The 21171-nt window shown below is 38.5% G+C and overlaps 1 protein-coding gene across 3 annotated transcripts in view; it reads left to right on the top strand.

Moving 5' to 3' along the window:
• Window positions 1-21171, top strand: part of NELL1 (neural EGFL like 1) — a 366267-nt gene that overhangs the window by 152288 nt on the left and 192808 nt on the right. The gene's annotated exons all lie outside the window — the stretch shown is intronic.

Here is a 21171-nt window from a genome sequence, read left to right as displayed (position 1 = left end):
TCTGTGCTCTGAGCGTGTTACTTAATCTGTTGTTAACAAATTATTGCTCATTTCAAAAAAATGTCACATAAGCTCTGAAATGCTAGCCAAATTCAGAAAATCTGCCTACTTTGTGCTCTAAGGAAGAGTTATGATAATTTTACTGGGCTTGGCAGATTTTGGGAAGATGAAATAAAGACGAATGAAAGCTTAGGGAGAAAACTGAGTGCTCATTTTCCACTGAGCATAGATCCAAGCATGCAGCATAGGCACCTGGCAGAATGTCTGCCTGGTGTGCTTGAAATCTCAGGACTTTGTTGCTAGCTATTGTAAAAATAGCTAATTTCCTTGTGATCACATTTAATTTCCTTGTGATTTGCAAGTATGTTCCAGACACATACAGTAGTCTTTATTGCTTTCAGTTTCTTTTCCTTTGAACTTGATTCCAGATGTAGTCAGGAAATTCTTGACAGAAAGATAGGTACATAAATATATTGAAAATATCTGTTCTGAAGATGCATTAGTGTAGGCTTGGTCAGAAAATATTTATTTCCTGAAAGTCACTTAGCAAAAAAAATACAACAGAAAAAGAAGATGGGTTTTTTTCCCATTATTGCAGAAATCAGGAAAAATTAACCTTTTTAGATTAATGATTTAGTTCCAAATTCAAAGACATAACTATCAGAATGCTTTAGTGAAAATAAAGTTTAGATGGATTTTTTTCCCATTATTGCAGAAATCAGGAAAAAATAACCTTTTTAGATTAATGATTTAGTTCCAAATTCAAAGAAATAACTATCAGAATGCTTTAGTGAAAAAAAAAAGTTTACTGCTGTTGCAAAACATAGTGGAACAAAAAAATCTTTCATCATACAGTGTGGCTTCTGTTACGGTTTTGGAGATGAGAGAGCTTCATAAAGCTTACCTCTAGTATTTAATCCTTTGACTCATCACATCCTGTGCATAAATAGCTGTTCAGTGTGCAGAACTTTTCTCAAGCCATTTGAACTGAAAAAGAATAAACCCAGTCCTGCGTATGGCCCTCAGAGTAGAAGTCTGCTGGCAATCCACTGAGTTTTCACAGCTGGTGTTTTTCTTGCTCTATAAAATAAGGTGAATTTTGTTGAGTTTTCCTCTCCTCCTCTGTAGTGATTTCACTGCAGCTGTTCTAATTTCACCACACTGTGGCTTGGGAGGTGACATTAACATTATGTGGTACCATATAAACCTTCTGTGTGGCAGTGATGTACAACTGTGGTTTTGGATGGTGTCCACTGACTTGACTCCTGGGTCAGCTTTTAATGATAATCCTTCTGCTTGCTGTACTCTCAGAAAACCTGCATCACAAGATGTCTGTTTCTTGCAGATGTTGTTCAGTGTGCTGTAATAAACTTCCATTCTGTGCTGCATAGGTGTGAAGATACAGATACATACACAGAACTGTGCATACTTCAGGTAATTTCATGAAGTTAAGGAGTTGGGACAAATACTGATGGTAAATGCACTGATTTTTTTCTCTATGCTGAAACCGTAGAAAAGGGGAAGGGCAGGAGAAGAATCTGAAAGTGTTACAGTCAAATCATCATCTCTGTTCCAACTGAAACACTGCCATTAATGTTGTCTTTGAGACAAATTCCTCATGGAGATTTACAAAACAATACCCAAAACCACCTCTGCATGCCAAAAACCCCAAACAGCCCCTCTGCCCCTGCCTTTTATAAACACATAATTTGATGCCAGGTTGCTTTTTTAAAAGTTCACATTTTCTTTGAAAGACACTTCTTAACCTACTTTTTAACATTTCAGTTACCTAACAGTGTCAAATTTAAACTTCTACAATGTATGTGATCCTATTTATCAGTGACAGTTGGTTTTCTTGGTGATACAAGACAAATAATACTTTTGTCCTGCGTACTGTTTTCATAGAGAGAGACTTTTTATTTAAAATTATATCCTTAACCATCACATGAACTCAAATTAATCTTTTATAACATGATCAAAAGGTAGGCACTTGTCTGTCAGTGTCCTGGCTTTGTGGCTATATGGACTTGAATAAATGAGACTACAGATTCCTTGTGCTATGAGCTGCTGGTGGAGGAGACTGAATTAAAACCAAAACAGACCCCTTCCCTCTCAAGTTCACTGGATGGTGGTAAATTCAAGGCAGAGATTATATTCTTGCCAGTGGACAGAAAGATTTCAAGCAAAATACTAAAATTTTTATCCTAAGAAGATTTAAGAGTTTTTTGGAAGGTGATGTTTGTGCCTTATATGGCTCTAGATAGATTATTTCTGTTATCAAAGCTGCTTTTATGTTTACAAGTTAATTAGTTCAAATTCATATTCCAACTACAGAAACCTGGAAAGTGGAACTATTTGCCATCCCCTGCAGTTCTTTTGGTGTAACGTCATGCTGAGATTTATATGAAAATAAATTCTAATTTCTAATAAGGTAACCATATGTTTTGGTGCTGTTGTAATAAAGTGTCATAAATAATTATGGCTCCTAAGGAATTCAGGCTTGCAACTGTCAGTTCTTATGTTAGTAACTCTCATATGAACAAATTATAATCATTGATTTTAAAGGAAAAAACATCCTCACCCCTTCAGGATGGCAATGAAAATCCTGCTCTGAGGCTGCTGAGATTTTTGTTTACATGAAGAGATTTGGGATCTTGTGTCCCCAAATCAGTAAATGTTCTTACATGTTAGGGTTGCATTCTTCTGAAATTGTACAGGATATAATTTGATAGATGGATTAATGAAAACCCAGTGCCATGTTGTTGGCTACTAATCATAGTAGAACTGACTTAAAAGCTGACCAGTGGGAGAAAAAAGGCTATTGCATGTTCCTTCTGTGTCAGTGTAATTATCTTTTTCACTGTAATGACCATTTGTTGTGTGCAGACTGGAAGCTTCAGACAAAGTGTTTTAGAGAAACCCTTCTCTTTAGTCAGGAGGTGCAGAAAGGACCCCCTTGCTTTCAAAACTCCTCAGAGAGGAGTCTGGGTGCAGCTGGATCGAGGCTTAGCCGCAGACTTGGTCAGAGGTTTGAGTCTAAAGGATTTTGTAGGTGTAATTGAACCTTAGTATGATTTTGTTCCACAGGGTTAAGGATGGCAAACCAGATATATTTATATAAAAATAAGTGATTTATTTTGACAATGATTAGACTAAAAGTTCTCAATCAGAATTATTTACTACACAGTAAAGGCAGCTGTGATTACTAGTACAGTATAATGCACTATTTTTGAAGCAATATCAAAGGAATTATATTAAAGTTAGCAAAAGCAATTATTCAGTAGAGATTGATGTTACTCATCCATACCAATGGCCATGGGCAGATCCCTTTTGCTCACCCTGCAGGATGTCCCCACTCAAGGGAGGAGTCCCTGCACGCACTCCAAGGAGGGGTGTGTTAGAAGACCTTGCTGCTAAACAGTGGGATTGGGATTTTATAGGATAGAGTGTGAGTCATGTGTCTCCTGGCCAGCTGTGTCAGCTCAGCATCTTTACTTCTCAGTGGTATCACTGTTGGTTCCTTTATCAGGTACTTTACCAGGTCTGCCACATCTTCACCTCTCTGTCAGGAGGCTGGGATTTGGGATTGATGGGTCAGGCTGGTTTCAGCATTATTCAACACCAAAAGCAGCAAGAGACCCCTTCTCCTTTCACCACAGACAGCTCTGTAAACAGGGCACTGTTCCAGTTGTTTCACCCCCACTCCAGGCAGAGCATCCTGCTACACCCTTACAGCAAATTGTCCCCATAGCATGTTCCAGCAGTGAAAGAGAGAGAAATCCATACAATCAATGGGGATGTGTATGTCCTCCACCCTGTCAGCAGAAAGAGCTTTTGCTGGTCTTCACTCATTAAGCCCCTGTATTGATCCTGATATTTCCAAAATTCTTTTCTCAAATTATGATACAGTATAGCTCATGTCACATTCCTGCTGGCATCAATGAAACAGGGAAACATTTGAAAGGATTTTTTGTTGGAATTCTGGCGGTTTAAACCAGGTAAGTGCTTGCATCAAACATTTGGTAACAAAGGAAAGAAAAAAATCAGCATTGTTCTGCTAGTGATGATCAGAATTTTGCTTGTGTTTGAGCTGGACTGAAAAATACTGAGAAATGTTTGTATACAGTGAGGAGGTTTTGCTTGGACTTGAATAGAAGCCTCTTACCAGTACAAGTTGCTAAAAATTGTGTGCTTAGCTCTTAAAACTTAAGGGTTGAGGTGCTGAAGTTCTTTTTAAAAATCTGGAGCATAACTGGAATAGTTAAAAAAATAATGTGTATGCATGTGTGTGTTTTTGTATATATGGAGAATGGAGTTTTCCCATTGCAGCCCTACAGCCTTTGGTTACCCAGGATCTGGCAGAGTTGCATCTCTCTCGAGGGTCTGTGAAGTCCAAAAGGGAGTTGGCATAGAAAACCTCCAATTAACTTCCAACCTAATTTTTTTCTGATTCTGTCATCTTGACCTGCACTGGAGCACTGGAGGGTCATTTTAGATGCTGTTCAGTCTCTGTGGTTACCTTTTTCAGTGTTTGGGTGTGCAGAGAGGGCAATTATTTTGCATTGTTTAATGTCTTGAAATGAGGAAAAGAGAATGTCTTTTAGATGCTGGCACTGAACAGTTTTTCAGCTACTTTGAAGAAACTTGGTGTGTGGTTTTGATGCTCAATCTGTCTCTCTTTTACTCTTAAAGAATGATCTGGGGGCATGGAGTCCCTTTTCCAAATGGAAGTTCTCACAGCCATTTTACAGATAACATGTTGGACTGGGCTTGATTCTGACTGTGCAAAATTGTGTGTTGTAAATGATGTCATCTGCCTGCTTCAGAGTCTGTGCTGGCAATAGCAGAGCAACAGATCTGGTTTTGAGGCTGCCTAAATGTTGGCATGGGTGGGTCAGAAGAGGGAAACAAATGCACTTGTCCTACAGCAGGATCTGTTAGAGGCTGAAAGGAACACCATCCACCCCCACAATTGTGAGAACATAAGAAAAAAACCTGATTTGCTGGAGAAGCCCATATGAAGGACATGGGGGACCCTGATCTGAGGCTAGGGAATGTAGAGACCAGAGGTAACAGATGCAGTGAAGTGAGTGTAGAAAATCACTTTGTTCAGGTTTGTGTATAGATGTTGGGGATCTTGGGAAAAAATAGCATTAAACTCCTTGGGAACTGTTCTCATTGCTATGTTATCTCAAAGAAATTTTTTTTAAAATGCTTTTAAGCAGTTTCAGCTGCTAGGGTACAACAAGTGTGTCTGAGGCTCTGGTGCTTCCTGAGCAGATGCTGAGCCAGAAGTGACCCTGGGGACACTGTGGCACTTTGCCTGGCTGCGAGGCCACAGCACCCCATCTTGGGAGGAGGTAACATGTGGAGAGTGACACCTTTACTGAGAAGGTAAAAATGAAAGGTGAGGGCTTTGGGGAGCCAGGGGACTTACAGTGTGCAGGGTCTGTAATATAAGCCACAAATACAGCATCTTTGCTAGATCCAGGAAAGGACATCTAGCAGATATTCTGTGTTGACCAGTTGTATGATTAATCTTAAAGGATTTGCTCCACCTAAAGTTAGTTGCAGAAGAAAACTAACAAAAGGGCAACAAACCAAGCAATCACTCCTTTTCCCCCACAGTTGTTATGGAATTTTTTTTTTTTTTTTTGAAACTACTGAAGGAAATTAGGATTTTATCCTTCAGTAGAAAAAAACCCAACAAACAAAACACCAAAACCAAATGGAATCTGGCTTATTATAAAAATATTTTTTAAAGTTATTTTTAATAGCAAATATGTTTTGCCCTTGGTGATAGCATAGCTGGAGGCTGCTCCAGTAAATATTAGCTATTGTCTTTTCCCTTATGTGAATATATTTTGTTTCCAGTAGAAGGTAAACAGAATTGGTTCTAAAAGTACAAGAGTCTCTAAACTCATGACCAATGTTAGTTTATACTGGCACATTTCCCCCTGCAAGATTTAGTAAGGAACTTACTGATTTGGTTCTGGGTATCTGAAGTTAATGTACATGTGAAAAACAAAGCACAGAAGTTAAGACATTATTGGAGAAGGCATTATTGCTAACCTCAGGCTTTGCTACATGGTTTGCTCTCTACTCTTTTTTTACTATTTCAGCATGCATATTTTTCATCCTTGACCAATATTTCTCCTTACAGCTTCTGTTCAGATAATTTGGAACTGAGTTGTATGCTGATGGTGCAGGCCATGTCTGTATTTAGTGCAATCTATTCTGAATTTATTAAAAGTCATTGAGCTTTTGACATTACCCAGATGTAGCAGGGATACACTGGTGTATAACAATTTTAATATATTTAGACAATTTTAGACAACAAATTTAATATATACAGACATGCTTCTTTTACATATTTGTATCAACTTTTATTTTCAAATAAAAATTCAATTACTTGGGGTCTTTTTTCAGTGCAATTCATTTATGGAAACACATTTATAGATTTAGTTAAGCAAAACAACAACGTATTATTTGTTGTGTTGCATGAAGAGCTGTTTGAATTGAAACTAAAAATAAGGCTCCTTTTTTCCACTTGCATTGTTCTAGTAAGAAGAGGAAGCTGGGCCCTCTTGTATGTAAGATCTGTGTGTTTACTGGTGTGTATCTGTGCAGGTTTGTCTGGGTTGGTTTACTGCCTGGAAGCTGGGATAATAGTGTTAGCAGCATCCTTTGTTGTTTTGCCAGAGTATTGTGAAGATTACTGGATGCAGGTACTTTATGAGGAACAGCACAATAATACCACAAAATCAGCTGAAGTAAGTTTAGAAAAGTAATCAAACTGCTTACATAGCAAGAAATAAGTTGTTGGGTTTTTTTCCAGTTTTATTTTCTAAATGTTATTGACAGCTGAGGGGAGACATTCTATAAAATATTCATGTACATATTTAATTTTTAGAAAGAGAATTCCTCTTAGTCTGTAAGATTTTTGACAGACAAATCAATTTCATTTAGGTAGGTAGCTGCCTCTAAAAAATCTCTCAAAAATGTATTTTTCTAATACATCTACCTCTGTTTAATGATCTGCTTCTGTGTGCGTGTATCTTTTTGGAGGCTGGTAAAAAGAGTTATAAAAAAAGTTAAAGTGAGACTTTGATTTAAATAATTGAAATCCGTACAAATGTATGTACAGTATCTACAAAGCTAATCCTTATATTGATGTTAGTTTCCTGTTGATTTGCTGACTCTTACAATAGTTTTAGTATTCAGGGTTTTTTTCCAAAAAACATACCTTCTCATTTTTCCAGTTGTTCTTCATGTCTAAAGAGTAAATTTCAAAATACCTTTTGGGTGCTCACTAGAAAATTTTTCAGTGTCTGTCCTTATCACTTTCTTTTCATTTTTAATTTTCATTTCTAAATTAGACATCTTAGTTTTCCTTTCTGCTATGGATATTTTCTGATTAATTGCATTATATTAACCCAATTTTTTATTGCTTCTCTTGAAGATGTTTGCTGTGTTTATATCTTGTGTTGTGTTTATATCTTGTCCTGACCTCACTTGCTGAAGCTGTGTATGCCTCATATGCATGAGGCGTATAATATATCCCTGTAGGGATCACTGTGTTTAGTTGTAGAAAATTAATTTCTCTCCACTTACAGGCTTAAGAAAATGCTTGAAAATAATTAGGATAAAATTGGCAGTGCAAAAATGCAAGCTCCTTTTTGTATCTCATCTTCCTTAGGATTGTTTACGTCTCAGTGTTAGTATTTTGTTTCCATAATTCTTATGGCTTATGTTTTCCCTTCAAGCTTTCACCAGAGGAGGTGTTTGTATGTCTTGGTAGCTGTTAGTGCTGAGATGACTGTGTGAATACATTTCACATCTTCAGACCCAAATGTGAGTTGGAGTTAGCTCAGAGACATGCTGTGTTTTGCAAGAGAGAACATCCAACTTGCAAAGAGTTTGCACTGAAAAATCCCTGGCTGCCTTGGGGCTGGCTCTAGGCATAGGCACAGCAGGTGATTTCCTGGGGCAGCAGACCTGCATGGGGCAGGTTGGCCACGTGCTCCCTCTGCTTTCCCTGTGCTGGAGCCCAGAGCTCAGTGCCTAGTGGTGCTCCTGCTTCCCAGGGAGGAGATCATGAAGTAAGACCTGCCATTGTGGCAGGTATTCAAGAAGTAGCTGTTGCCATTCCCACTTTTTCTGTTCCCTCAGGAGAAGATCACTGAGGGTTTTGTTTCTAACTTTTGAGTCCCCCATCCATAAGGCAGTAAAACAGTTTTGTGCAGAGTTGATTCAGTGCTTCCCAGTGTCAGCACTGTATTGTTGGTTGGCTTATGTGGGGATGCCATGGCAGCCTGAGTTTGTTGCTGATGCATTCGCACCTCCAGGAGTAGGAATGATCCTGATTAATTTTTCTCCACAAAGCTCTTCCTCACCGCTAGAATGTGGGCATTGTTTTCCACTGTGAGTTTCTTAGGCAAGAGGAATTTTGCCATACTTACATGAACTTGTATTGTCACTTAAATGACAAAATAGAAAACTGGGCAAGCCTGTGGGAAGATGAAGATCATTGTTGGATACTGGAATTTGTGTAACCAACAACTGGGCTGGTTCAGACTCTTAAGACACCACTCATAGAGGTGCCAGGTTCTTGCATGTGAGTTATTTTTCAGTTAAGCACTTTGTTTAGCTGGAATTATATAATATCTGTTTAAGAACCACTGTTTTGGTCATGGAATGTTTCCTCCATTTACTTGGGCACAAGTGACATTAACCTTTGAAGGTCAGGCTGTCTGCTCTGTTCTGGAGGGTTTTTTACCCCATTACCCCTTCGGTGACTTTATTTACTTTTCAACTTTCAGTCTAGTTAGCTCAGTCAGTGCTGTTGTAAAAAGGTCAGTGGCAAACTGAAGTGAATCCAGTTTGTGGAAGAATGTAAGGCACAATTTCTAGTCGCTCTTTTCTATGAGAATCAATTCAGAGCCTGACGCTGCCACTGTGTGTGGTTTTCATCTGAAGATTTTTCTGTACAAACAACAATGTCAGATTTGGCAAAAACGTGACCTGCCTCGTGGCTGGTGGGGCAGCTGATGCTTGACAACACTGGAGCTGCAGTGCATCAGCATCCTTTTTAGCAATTAGAACTGTGCTAATTTTAAATAAAAGGCTATAGAACATTGAATCTTAGGAAGATGTAAAGCTTTTGCCAAACACTGTTTTGGTTGTCAGGAGTACCTAGCTTTGCGTTTTGGGTACACCAGGAAATTGTCAGCTCAGTCTGAGAGCTAACAGATTGTGCCAGTTGTTTCTTGGTTAGGTATTGGCATTACTGGATACTCAATAATGTGCAGCAGATGATGAATTTGGAGGTGAGCTGAACCATCCTCTCTCATTAAGCATTTGGAAACAAATGAATTTTAGTTTCAGATGAATAGAATTTCTTTTCCTTATTTAACACAATATAAACAACTGGAGCTTGATTATATCTATTTTGCAATTCACATAAATCTTGAAATGAATTAATGAGGAACATGGAAAAGAGGATGGCATCTTGGACACAGGAATATAATCAATGTGTATTCCCCTGAGCTGTATCTGTTTTGTGCTAAGTTCCCATTGATTTTGTAAACATTTTAGTGTTAGCCATAATCCCCTTTGAATATAAATCATTCCCTGTTAGTTTCTCCTGTCTTTTAATTAATTCTGAACTGACTGGCTTGAGAACTCTTCCTTCAATATTACTACTAAACTTGGTAAATTCTCCCTTATTTTCTCCACAGCCTTACTCTGACCCCTGTGAAATCTGTAGGCATATAGAATTCCTGAGAACTGGTGAAGCTTAGAAAATCTGAGGCAGCCAGAAAGTGCCAAAATTAGAGACTACAAGAAAATCAGAAGTCTTGAGGGAAAACCAACTGATTTTGTAGTAAATTATTTTCTCCATTTGAATTTTTATGAGTTCCTTTTACAGGTGATAAGACCCTATGCTTCAAAAGAAAAAGGAGACTGAAATGTTGCTTCTGAGACTGGGGAGTTGGGACAGGGGCCTTATACCCTCATTCGGGTTTAAGGACACAGGGAACATGAGCTTTCTATTCTCTTTTCAAATGAATTAGTTGGAAAAAAATGTTTTGGGGAAAAAAATTTTGGTTGATTGGTAGAATTTCTTGGTTTCAGTCTTGGAAAAGTATTACTTAAAGAGATGATACTGAAATCATTTAATCGTGACATAAAAATAAGTATCCTAGAAGTAGCAAAAAAGCTGGCACTGTTATTTCTTGAAAAATACATATATTGCAGTAGCGGGTATTTTGTCCTGTAGAGTAAAAGACTGTATCATCAGGTAAACTGTTTGGAGCTACAGGGGATAAACTGAGTTAGGAATGTTGTATGTGCAGCAACATCAGACACTCTTCTTTGATATTGCTGCTCCAGGGTGGGGAGGAATTTTGTTTGAAATTACATCGCTTTCAACTTAAATACTTTATTTTCACTACTCCTGACGTGTCAGTGGAGGTTGGCTCATCATCCATCCAGTAGGCAAAATTCCAGAATTCTCATGATTCTCTTGTGTAGACATCAATTCTTCCTGATCGTTTCCCAAAGAGCCTGTTCCATAGATGACAGTCTTGTGTAATACCACATGACACCCCAACATTAGTAGCAATAATAATACAAGCAGTAAAATAACTTTGGATCTAGTCTAACTCTACTGCAGTAGGTAGGATACTGTATTGTATTTTTGGACAGGATTTTTCAATGGTCATAACTCTTGGAAATCAAACCTGCTCCTTACAGAATAAGATGAGGCATTGCTTCTTTTTGACACTCTCTGTCTTTAAATTGCAATTTTATAATATTGCCCATTTTGATAATTGGTCTATTCATATTTGGGTACCAAGATTCTTTCTGAAATGGAAAAGACGGAGAGTTGAGAATTCTTTAAATAGCTGATCAACGTTTCCCTGCCTCCCCCGCCAAATTTCTAAATCCACTTTTGCATAGGTAGAAGGCAAGAGCTTGTGAGCTGGAGGTTACTATTTCACTACGTATTGCTTGTCTAAGACAGCAGTTGGACTTGATGATCTTAAAGGTCTTTCCCTGCTTAAACGAGTCTATGACTGATATTTAACCGTGGAGGTTGTCTTGAGTGGCATGTGAATAGTGAGATGTAAGGATGAGGATAAATGAGAGAGTATGATCAGTCATTGTTCCTCACAGTTTGTGTTGTGCATTTCCATTTAATGATTGCAAGTATCTCTCAACAAGTTTCCTGTGTTTCCCTCATCACCTTTTTACCCCCATAAAAGAATGAGTGATGTTTATTCATTACCAGGAAGCCACTTTGTTGTGATTAGGAGCAATTTTGGAGGATGTTAATAATGTGAAGGTACCACAGAAGTGTTCTAAGCTTTGATTATGTGAGTTGCTTGTTTATGGAAAGAAGCATCGTCCATAGCTGTGTGTGTGCTAATACATATTTATACACGAGTGTATTTTAGATGTTAGCTACATCTGTACCTTTAGGCTGTTCTTTAGTCTATTGTAATCATGTTACAATAATTAAAACATCAGAGGAACAAACAAACAAAACCTCATTTTAGTGCAAGTCACGACAGATTGCTTTTGAGGTCAGCAAATGTTTTCTTTTTTAAAGTGAGAATGCATTCTATAAGAAGAAATTTGTTAAAATCATAAGAGGCTGTGTCTAATGACAACTTCCTGATGGGGCAGTTGGAATTAAGTAATCCTCAATTATGTTTTATGTTCCTTCCCCTCATCATCACTGTGTTATTCCAATGTTTTGAAACATGTGGGTCTGGATTTAAAAAAAAAAAACCAAACTTCTGCAAAAGCTTTTTTAGGATCCTCAGCTAATCAATCTCTGTTTTTGTTTCTCGAGGGGATGAAGGAGCTCACAGCTCCTTTAGGACCAAACCCTTTGATTCTTGCGAAAGTTGCCATGTAGTTGGGTGAAAACATGCTATGTGAAAAGGAGAAAATAGTTAAGTTTTTCTTGTGTACATAAGTGCACCAGTTTCAGCAGGGTATGAAAGCAAGCACAGTGGAAAGAAAATAAACAGTTCTCTTGTTAGAGAGACCAGCTGTCAGTTCTTCTCTGTTTGCCATTGGCCTTACAAGGGAAATCTCACTATCTCCTGATGAATCCCTTTTGTGAGCAAACTTAAGATGCTTCATATTTCACCTGCAGATGAGTTTGCTCTGATTGTTGGGATGGTGGCCAGGGAAATGGCAGTGTGAATCCTCTAAAGTGGAGGAGCGATCTGGGTGCTCAATGTGTCAGAACACATTTAATGGTTGGGCTGTTGCACAAAGGGAAGAAGCTGTTTCTTTCTCTGCTGTCTAGTGGAACCAGAAAAAAAAAAAAAGATAGAAAGAAGGTTATTACCTTTTGAGAGAGAAGATCAATCCCTGAAGATGCTTCAGCTCTTAATCTCCAATTTAAATCCTTAGATTCTCATGACTTTAGTGGGTGTTTTAAGGGCTTAAGCAGGAATTAGGAGCCTAGATGCTTTGGCCCTTTGTGCCTGTGTTCTCAAGAAGATGTGAGGTGGAGGTAAGTGTCTTCCCTGTCAAATGGAGTGAGACCTCTAAGCCTGGAGGAGAGGTGGGGTTTGAGCTAATCTCTTGCTATTGCATTTTTTTGTCAGCTAACATGGGCAGATTTCTCCTCAGCAGGCTCGCTGATGTGAACCCCATGCTGTGGATTGCCCTGCTCTTATACATGGAGCCTTGGCATCTACCTCAGGGTTATAGATTTTGGTCGAGAAACCAGACACCTGTATATTTTAGGGAGTTGGTAATAGTTATGTGGAAGTTGTGCCCTCTAAAATAGCTGTTTGGACCCAAGCTTTTATGTCTACCAATATGTTAGTTGACTAAATTTTAATGTTTGGAAAAGCTGTGTGCATATGAGATGAGTTGTCCTTCTTAATATCTCAGGGTGTAAACTTTCAATGATTATTTAAAGATAGCACAGTGTGTCACTCTTGCCAGGTGCACAATGTAAGGTCCTGATGTTCTCAAAGTTACAGCATAATTCCTTGTAGAATTTTATGTAACATTTGGATCCATTTTAAGGACAGGTGGGAGACCTCCAGTTTATATTTGAATGATGAAAGACTTAGAGTGGTGACCAACTGAAAGGTTGTTCATGTGTTTGCTGGTTTAACTTCTGAGGCCTGTAGTAACATCCTTGAGATCCTTGTAAGTTGTCATATTTTCTGATATTAATGAAAGAAGATGGTAATAGGAAATATTTAAAAAGTGCAGTTATTTCCTTAGTGCGAAAGTTAAGGAAATGCTCTGTGCCATACTTCGCTATTGTCCTCAGTCTTTGGACATACAGCTCATAAAAAGTCCCAGTGAGAAAAAAAACATGTTAAAACCAGTGGCAGAAAACTAGAAATTTGTATCTATATGTGTCCTGGAATTTCTTGTCTGAAAAGGCAGTGTTCTAATTACCTGCATTGATGGTGTGATGGTGGGTAGGTGAGTATTCTGGTTGGTGATACCAGAACCAGCAAACAAAAGAAAGTAGAAACATCATGTTGAAATAGAAGACACTGGAATGTGGTGTTATGCTAAAAAGAAAAAAATTTATTTCATCAGGCATCTATAATATTCAGCTGGTTTATGGCTCATGCTTCATTTACTAACTTGATATCCTTGATATAATGTAAAAAAGATTCCAAAAGTAAAACTGAGACTTGTTTGGCTCAGAGAGTTAATAAGCTTGGTTGTCTGAATTCTTTTATTCCCTTTGAGAACACAGTGCTCTTTTCTTATTGTCAGGTTTCAAGAGATGGATTTACAAGTGCTATTTGTTTCTGTCTACAGAGATCCAAGGTCTTTTAGAAGTCCTTCCAGTTTTTTTGTGGATTGTGTGAAACAGAGTATTGGAGACAATTTTGCAGCCTGGAGTTCTTGTCTGTACCGTGTTTTACTCATTACAGCAATGTCTAGGCAGAACTAGTACCTAAGATTTTGTACCTGTTCTCACAAATCAGCAAACACTCCACTACTTGTGTGGCCTCACCTCCATAATGAGATCTGAGCTTTGTGGAAATGCCAGTAGATGTTCCACCCACACATCAAATATCTCTTGGTGTTGAAGTCAGGTCCTGAGACTCTGAAGTCAGGTCCTGAGGAACTGAACACAGCTACCCATGATTTTTTGCAATTTTTACCTCAAAAGACCTTTTGTGGATCTTCTTCAAGGAGAATTTAAAGAGAATTTTGTGTGAAAAGGAAAAAAAGACAGTGAGTATATAATGTTATATAAAAGCACTGTTTTTTCAGGTCAGTGCTGTTACTTCCCCATTTGCTTTTCCTTTAGTATGTTCAGGTCAAATTTTCATGAGATGTACAAAATTTCAGGAGCTGGTTGTGAGTATGATTTTTCCCTGTTTAGGATTAGGGTGCTCAGATGCACTGGCACAGCCATGTAGCTGTGACAAATGAGAAGTAATATTAACCTGTTTCCCTTCCTATATTTTTGTATCTCTAAAATATGCTTTTATGGGAAAAGCCAGTGCTGAAAGGTAGAAAACTGATATGAGAGATCAGTACAGTACATTTTGCTTGCTCAGCAATGGATTAGCTTAACAAAAGGATTCCTGACAGATATTTGCCTAACATTGTCTTAAAACCCCCTAGAGATGGAAACTACAGCTTCCATGTGGAAAGGTATTCCAGTGCTTTGGTGCTTTTACCATGAGAAGACCTTTTCTAATACCTAATCTCTGCTGCAGTCTCAATCCTAATTTAATAGGATAGTGCAAAAAGGAAAAACAAAAGTGTGTTCTAGAGAGTCACTGTTATATCGGAGGGTCCAATGAGTCACTATCATATTGGTGCAAAATTAGGCAAGCTCCATTGTGAAAGAAGTACAAAACATAATAAATTTTTTGCTTCCCTCTGCATTGCAACATATCACTTAAAGCATTTCCTTCAGATCTGGACAGATTTGGAATTGCTGGAAAAAGTCCAAGGAATAAGCAGATGTTGAGCTGACATAATCTTCATTCACAGAGCTGGTGGTGTTAGGCTATAGAGGAGGAGCACACACCGTAACAATCTTCAAATGCATACAAGGCTGCTGCAAAGCAGCATGAAATAGTGCTTTTTAACCCTCATGTTTGATGTGTTGCTTTTTTTTTTTGTTAGCTGTTTTCTGGAAAAGCAACTGATTTATCAATTTCATTTGTGCTCCCAGCCAGTATCAGTGCAGTTTATTATTTCTGTGTAGGTGTATAACCTTGCCCTTTTCAAATTGCATTCTATTTTCAAAGAATTGTGTCTCCAATTTGTCAAGACACCTTCAAATTCTTATGTCCACCAACATTTTTGTAGTTCCTGTTAGGTTAGCACTGTTAGCAAATTTTGTCTGTATGCTCGCTCTTTCATCATCCAGGTAAAAGCACTGAGTAATATCAGAGTCAGGACAAGCCCTGTGGAAATGGTACTTAATAATATTAAATTTGATTAGTAGAACAAACACGTGCTTCACACATGGCCCAGAAATTCTTTTAGAACACAATGTAAATCATGAAGTATCCTTAGATTCTTAGTTGATCTATTAGTGTCTTGAAATAACTCTGGGGGTTATCACTGACAAATGAAAAAGGAAAAGGGCAAAAAGCTCCCTCGTCCCACAATGAACAAAACAACTACTGCACTAGGGCTTCCCAATACTGTTCATTCTCAGCCCAAAGTATGCTTTGTATTGACTGTCCATGGCTGTGTCAATGCTCCTGCTGATCACTGCATCCTTTGGGTGTTAGGAAGGAGGATGCTTTGCCAATGTAACAGAGTCACTGATTCAGTGCCTGACTTCCATGTCCCAGTTTAGCCAGAGAAGCAGCCTCAGTTCAGCTTTTAGTCTTGTGAGCAGTCCCATTGAGTTAGCTGGAAGTGCCGAGGTGCTTCAAGTTGAAAACATGAAGTGCTTCACCAGTCTGTGCCTTTGCACTTTGTGACAATTGAACGCTTTGAAGCGGTTTCAATTGAATGAAGACATTATCATCAAAATTTTGAGCTTTGTGAGATCATGACTTCCTGAGCTTCTGCCATTAGAAAACTCCTTTGTACGTGAAACTCTAAATAGCTTGCAACTCCTACTGGCTGCTGTAGCTCTTACTGTAAAACCTCCGTTAATAGTGATGCAGAGAAAACTGGGGCCATTTTCATTCTGTGAAGAAGCTTAATTTACTTCCCTTGTGCTCTTTCAGTCATTGTTGAACTATGTTGTATTTGTCACCAGCATTTTAACATTTTAAACAAGTTCACACCTGGGAGCATTTTGGAATGTAAGGTATTGTGTCAAAAAGGAATTAAAGCAAATTGATTGCAGGTATTGGTGAAGATTGTAGGTTTCGGGTGGGATGGAGACGGATGGAGACGGTGACGGAGAGATCTCTATAGGCAGGTCTTGGGACACAGTCGGTTTATTGTAAAAGGCTTGGGTATAGGGGCACTGCTCAGAGCTGCCAGACTCAGCTCTGAGCAGGCCCAAGAGAGTAAGCAGGTGAGAGAGAGAGAGAGGGTGTAAGAGCAAGAGTGGAAGTAAGGAAGGAAAGGAATGAAGTGTGGTAAGGAATGAAGTGTCTGAAGTCCTGGTTACAATACAATAAATCATCTTCTGTACTGAATATTCTAATTGTCACTAACCAATCTAATACAAGATACAAATCCTATAGCATTTACATACAGCCTATAAGAGTTCTTATATTACCATAGAGTGTTACATCTTAACTTCTAAAAACTACTCTTTGGACCCCTTCTGCTGAGCTAGTAGGGTCTGCTCTGACCCTTGGACCTGTTTGCAAGCAGAGGGTATTGTTCCATCAAGAGGGGATTACCTTCAGTTGGCCATACCATTGTTTTCTAGTTGTTCAGTAACTAAGACTTGGTATTTCAAAAGTGGCTTTCATTTCGATGTTGCCTGTAGTTTTCATATTCCCAAAATCTTTTGTCAGGCAATCATATTTACAAGGTTTTCCTGTTTCATCTTCCCCAACAAAGATGGTTAAAGATCCTTCTGCATGTTGAAGCCTGACTGGTGTGGGCTGTTGGTCATGGCTGTCAATCTTGGAGAAAATCCTTATGGCAGTTGGTTTGCATTTGGAGCTTCCCATCACTACATTGTTAAAGTAATGTTAGTAAAAAACTTTTACATCTTCTATACAAGCAAGTGCTTTTTCTTGTAGATGCCAGACGTGTTTAATAATGTGTGAGACCGATGATACACTTGCAAGTTAAACAGAAGTTGGACTACATATGAGAAAAATAACTTTTGTTCTGACTACATAAAAAGCAGTTCATATAAATATGTTTTTTCAGTGTTCACCATCTTGTGTGGCTTAAGCTTTTTCCATTTATAAATTAAATGATGACTGCTTGGTTCAAGAATTGCATACTATAATATGCTTGGAAGAAAATATTTAATTGTAGGATTTTGACACTAGTAAGAGAATTAGTAAACACATTACTTGAATATATTAATCTTCTTTCATCTATGGTACCTGCCAATAGCAAGTGTCTAATAGAATGTAGAACTGTGATTTTTAAATGAAGTTGAAGACCAAGGGAAGAGAAAAGACTAAGAAATATTTTAACCATTATAAGTGAAAGCTATTCCTGAATGCATGGTAGGGAAATTATTGTTTTGCCTTTTCAATACAAACCAGCAATAACTTCATCTAAAATGAGATGGAAGGTGGGGATTGCTAGTAGTGTTTCATCTCTTGGGTCCCAGTTTGTCTTTGTTACTAAGGGCATGAGTCTGCACAGTGATTCCAGGCAAGGTTTTAAAGTTTAGGTGAAAGAGGGGGGAAAGAAAAAAAGTTTAATAAAGTGTTAGCATTACAATAAGTGAGTCTGCTGGAAACACAAAAGTTGAATGTCAGTCGGTGACATTCATAAATTACAAGTTAAAAGCACTGGAAGTTTTTTTGATATCAGAAAAAGAAGGTAATTGGTGTCTGCCATTGTCAGCAGTATTACTTATCTTCACTATTTTCCCTTTTGTTGGTTGAGATGATCTGTGTAATTTTTTTCTCCCATAGCCTTGAGAATAGAGAACAGAAGGAAAGCCAGAAAAGCAAGGGAAGGGAAGCTTTCTTAGAGTGATGTGTTTCAACCCTCTCCCCTCCTCCCCTGCCGCTGGTGGTGTATAACAATACAATAATGTAAGTCTTCTAAAAATGGTAGTTGAGATAGGGTGCACTCCAAAATAATGCATTATATAAAATTATTTTTCAGAATAACATGAGTTTAGAATTGCTTTTTTCTCAAAAGTTGACTTAATCACTATGTGCAGTCTTCTGTAGAAAAGAGCTGAGCTAAGGCGAGTGCACTATTGGTCAATTTGACATCAAAAGCTCTCATTCCAGTGTTTTTATTTTTTCATAGTCTAAAAATGTTCTTACATGCAGAGAGATCTATAGCTGATATTTTCCTTTTTCTTTTCTTTCTCTGTCCCTTGGTAACTAGATTACATTAGGCTATTTCTGCGTATAAAACTTCTAAATTGCAGAAAGAAGTCTAGCTTATATTTTTCAATTTAAGCTACATTTGCAGCTAGGAAGGGGGGCACATGCCCACTCCTGGCTGTTTTTTTAGGGAGTGCAAGGCTCAGTGTCTTGGCTGGAAGAGAGGCTTGACCATTTCATTGTGGCCTGTTTTTACTCTACTTTTGACACAGAAACGACATTCAGTATTACTGACTTCTTTCCAAAAAACATTGGGTTGTTCCTCAATTGGGCTGTTCTAAATGAAGTTAGATATAGAAGTGGAGAGTGACTGGTATAGGTTTAAAGCATGCATTTTTCTGTGTTATATTTAGAGCTGGGTTTAATATAGATGTTTTTGGGTAAAGAAATAGCATTAATGAAGGCCTGATTCTGGAGTTCAGTGACTCTACAGTCACTGGAGCTACTTATCTGGTTTAAAAATTACTTTTCTGTGTCACCCTTGGAAAATGATTTTGTTTCTCAAGGGAAGTCGTGCTGTTTCTCAGGAGAACACTGTACCCCAGGTGCTGCTGTGGTTGCCATGGCAGTTTGCTAGCAAGCAACCTCTTAAATATGTTACTACTGGCAAAGAAATGGTGTCTTTTTGATCTCTTTGCCAGATGCTCATTTTGTAGAATACTCTACACAGAAGTAGAAGAATGGTTTGGTTTTTGGGATAAAACGTCTGTTTCTGTCCCCTGAAATGTCGTTACCTTTGAGCTAGTGTAACTTTTTAAAAAATAAAAAATATATAAAATAAACCTATCTTCTTTACCCTTTTTAGAAGCTGTTTTGGGAACTGATACACAAGTGTGGTTGAGCCTAGCTGGCTTTGCTTACATAATCTTACTCAGAAATGAATTTCAAAAATTGCTTTGCTTGTTGAGAATACCTGCTTCAATTCTATTTGGAATCTGTCCTTTTTCCCTTGTCAGGTTCTGGGATGAAAAGCAAAACAGCTTGTGTGCTTGAGTGCTTGTGTGGAGAGAGGGTGGGTAGGAGGACAAGTGAGCTACTTGCTGTTTAATAGCTGATTCTGTTGTTTTTTTTTTTTTCTTTGTATCTTCTGAGCAGCCCAAAGCGAGTTGAGGGTTCGTTTATTTTGTTTTGTTTTAAAAGAGTTTTCTTCAGACAAGAGTGTTGGGTAGTGCTGTGTCTTAATAAGCAAAGGAAAAGATGTGAGGATGTCTTTTGACAATGAAGGTATTGGTATTCTTCACACCTAAGCATCCAAGATAATGGAATACAAATGAAAGGACTTAAGGCTAAACTGTACCTTTTGGCACTTGTCTGAACAAGAAGTGCTGCTTAAACTGAATAGCTCAGGATTATCACAAGAGGTGCCCTGGCCCAGGGGCTCCTCTCTCTCCCTGAGACCTTGTTCCCGTGTTGCAGGGTTTTGCAAGCAGCAGGGAAGTGGTGACACACTTGCAGCAAATTGAGAGGGTTGTGCTGGCTCCTGTGGAAAGCCAGAGAAGCCATTGTCTCTGCACATCCTCCACATTTCTAGTCCACCTGCTTGGGGTGGGAAGTGTTGGCATCTATTGCATGAGAGGATTTATTATGACATATAGCATAAGGAAAAGTCACAGTCAAGCCCTTAAGCAAGGTTTGCTTTAGCTACTCACAATTTTTTTTTTTTTATGAAGGCTGTAGTGAAACTTATTCAGAAGGTTATTCTAATCCTGTTCCGCAGCATGAAAATAAAGGTGTAATTTAAAACAAATGACTTGCCAGACATTGAACACCTAGTGAGGTTGTGCTAGTCCCCAGTGTAGAGGGTCATCAAATCAAATATTGTGGCTGAATTTTTGAAGTGCTTGGATAATTTTATGACCAATAGTAGCATTTGTAGTTATGAAAGGTAAGATAAAGATCATCAGCTCTCATGCTTCAAGGCATAAGGTAATCACTGCAGTGTTACAGGAGGGATATTTCCCTGCTGAGTAGCATTACACAGTTGGTTATGTACATTATGAGGTGTGTTCTTTCCTTTGATATAAACCATTAGCCAAAAAGGTGACACTTGATGGCTGAACAGGTTACTCAGACAAAACCTTTTATCAGCTGCCAAGAGGATATGTTTCTGTGTGAAAGGGTTCTGTTACATCACATAATCCAAGCTGTTGCTTGCAGGAATGTGTATCACTAAAAATCATAGAATGGGTTCCCATTTTGTGCTCAGTAACTCTTGAGCTGCTGTGAGAGGCTATTGTTAGTGTATGTGTGAAGGACTGTTTGTTGTTTCACTTAGTCAGTGCTCTCTCCTGCCTTGCTCCTGCTTGGAGGCAGCTTCACACACGGTCTGCAGGTGTACACTTCAGGTTCAGTGTTGGCAATAGACACCTGGGCTCGAGAGTCAAAGCTGGATTTGGACTGTGCAGTCAGTGCTGGGGTCATCAGGCGCTGCTGGGTCCTGTCCAAGGCATTCTCTGCCCTGATGGGTTGCACCCAGCTTCCACATGGCCACTGGATTCCTTTGCATGCTGTCCATATTTAGAGCTAGCCATGAGAAGAAGCTAAACATATCAAGGTTATGTGCAACAGTAATCAAATATACTTAAATACATTCTCACTGTTTGCTTAACTAGGCTGGAAGGATCAAAGTTTCCTTGCTTCTTGTCATGAAAGTTATTTGTCCATTCTTGTAGTCCCCTTAGAAACCCTTTTTTGG

Source organism: Corvus moneduloides, chromosome 6 (genome assembly GCF_009650955.1).
Source record: "Corvus moneduloides isolate bCorMon1 chromosome 6, bCorMon1.pri, whole genome shotgun sequence".
Classification (NCBI taxonomy): domain Eukaryota; kingdom Metazoa; phylum Chordata; class Aves; order Passeriformes; family Corvidae; genus Corvus; species Corvus moneduloides.
The sequence above is the reverse complement of the archived record's forward strand: the minus strand, read 5'-3'. Positions and strand labels throughout refer to the sequence as shown.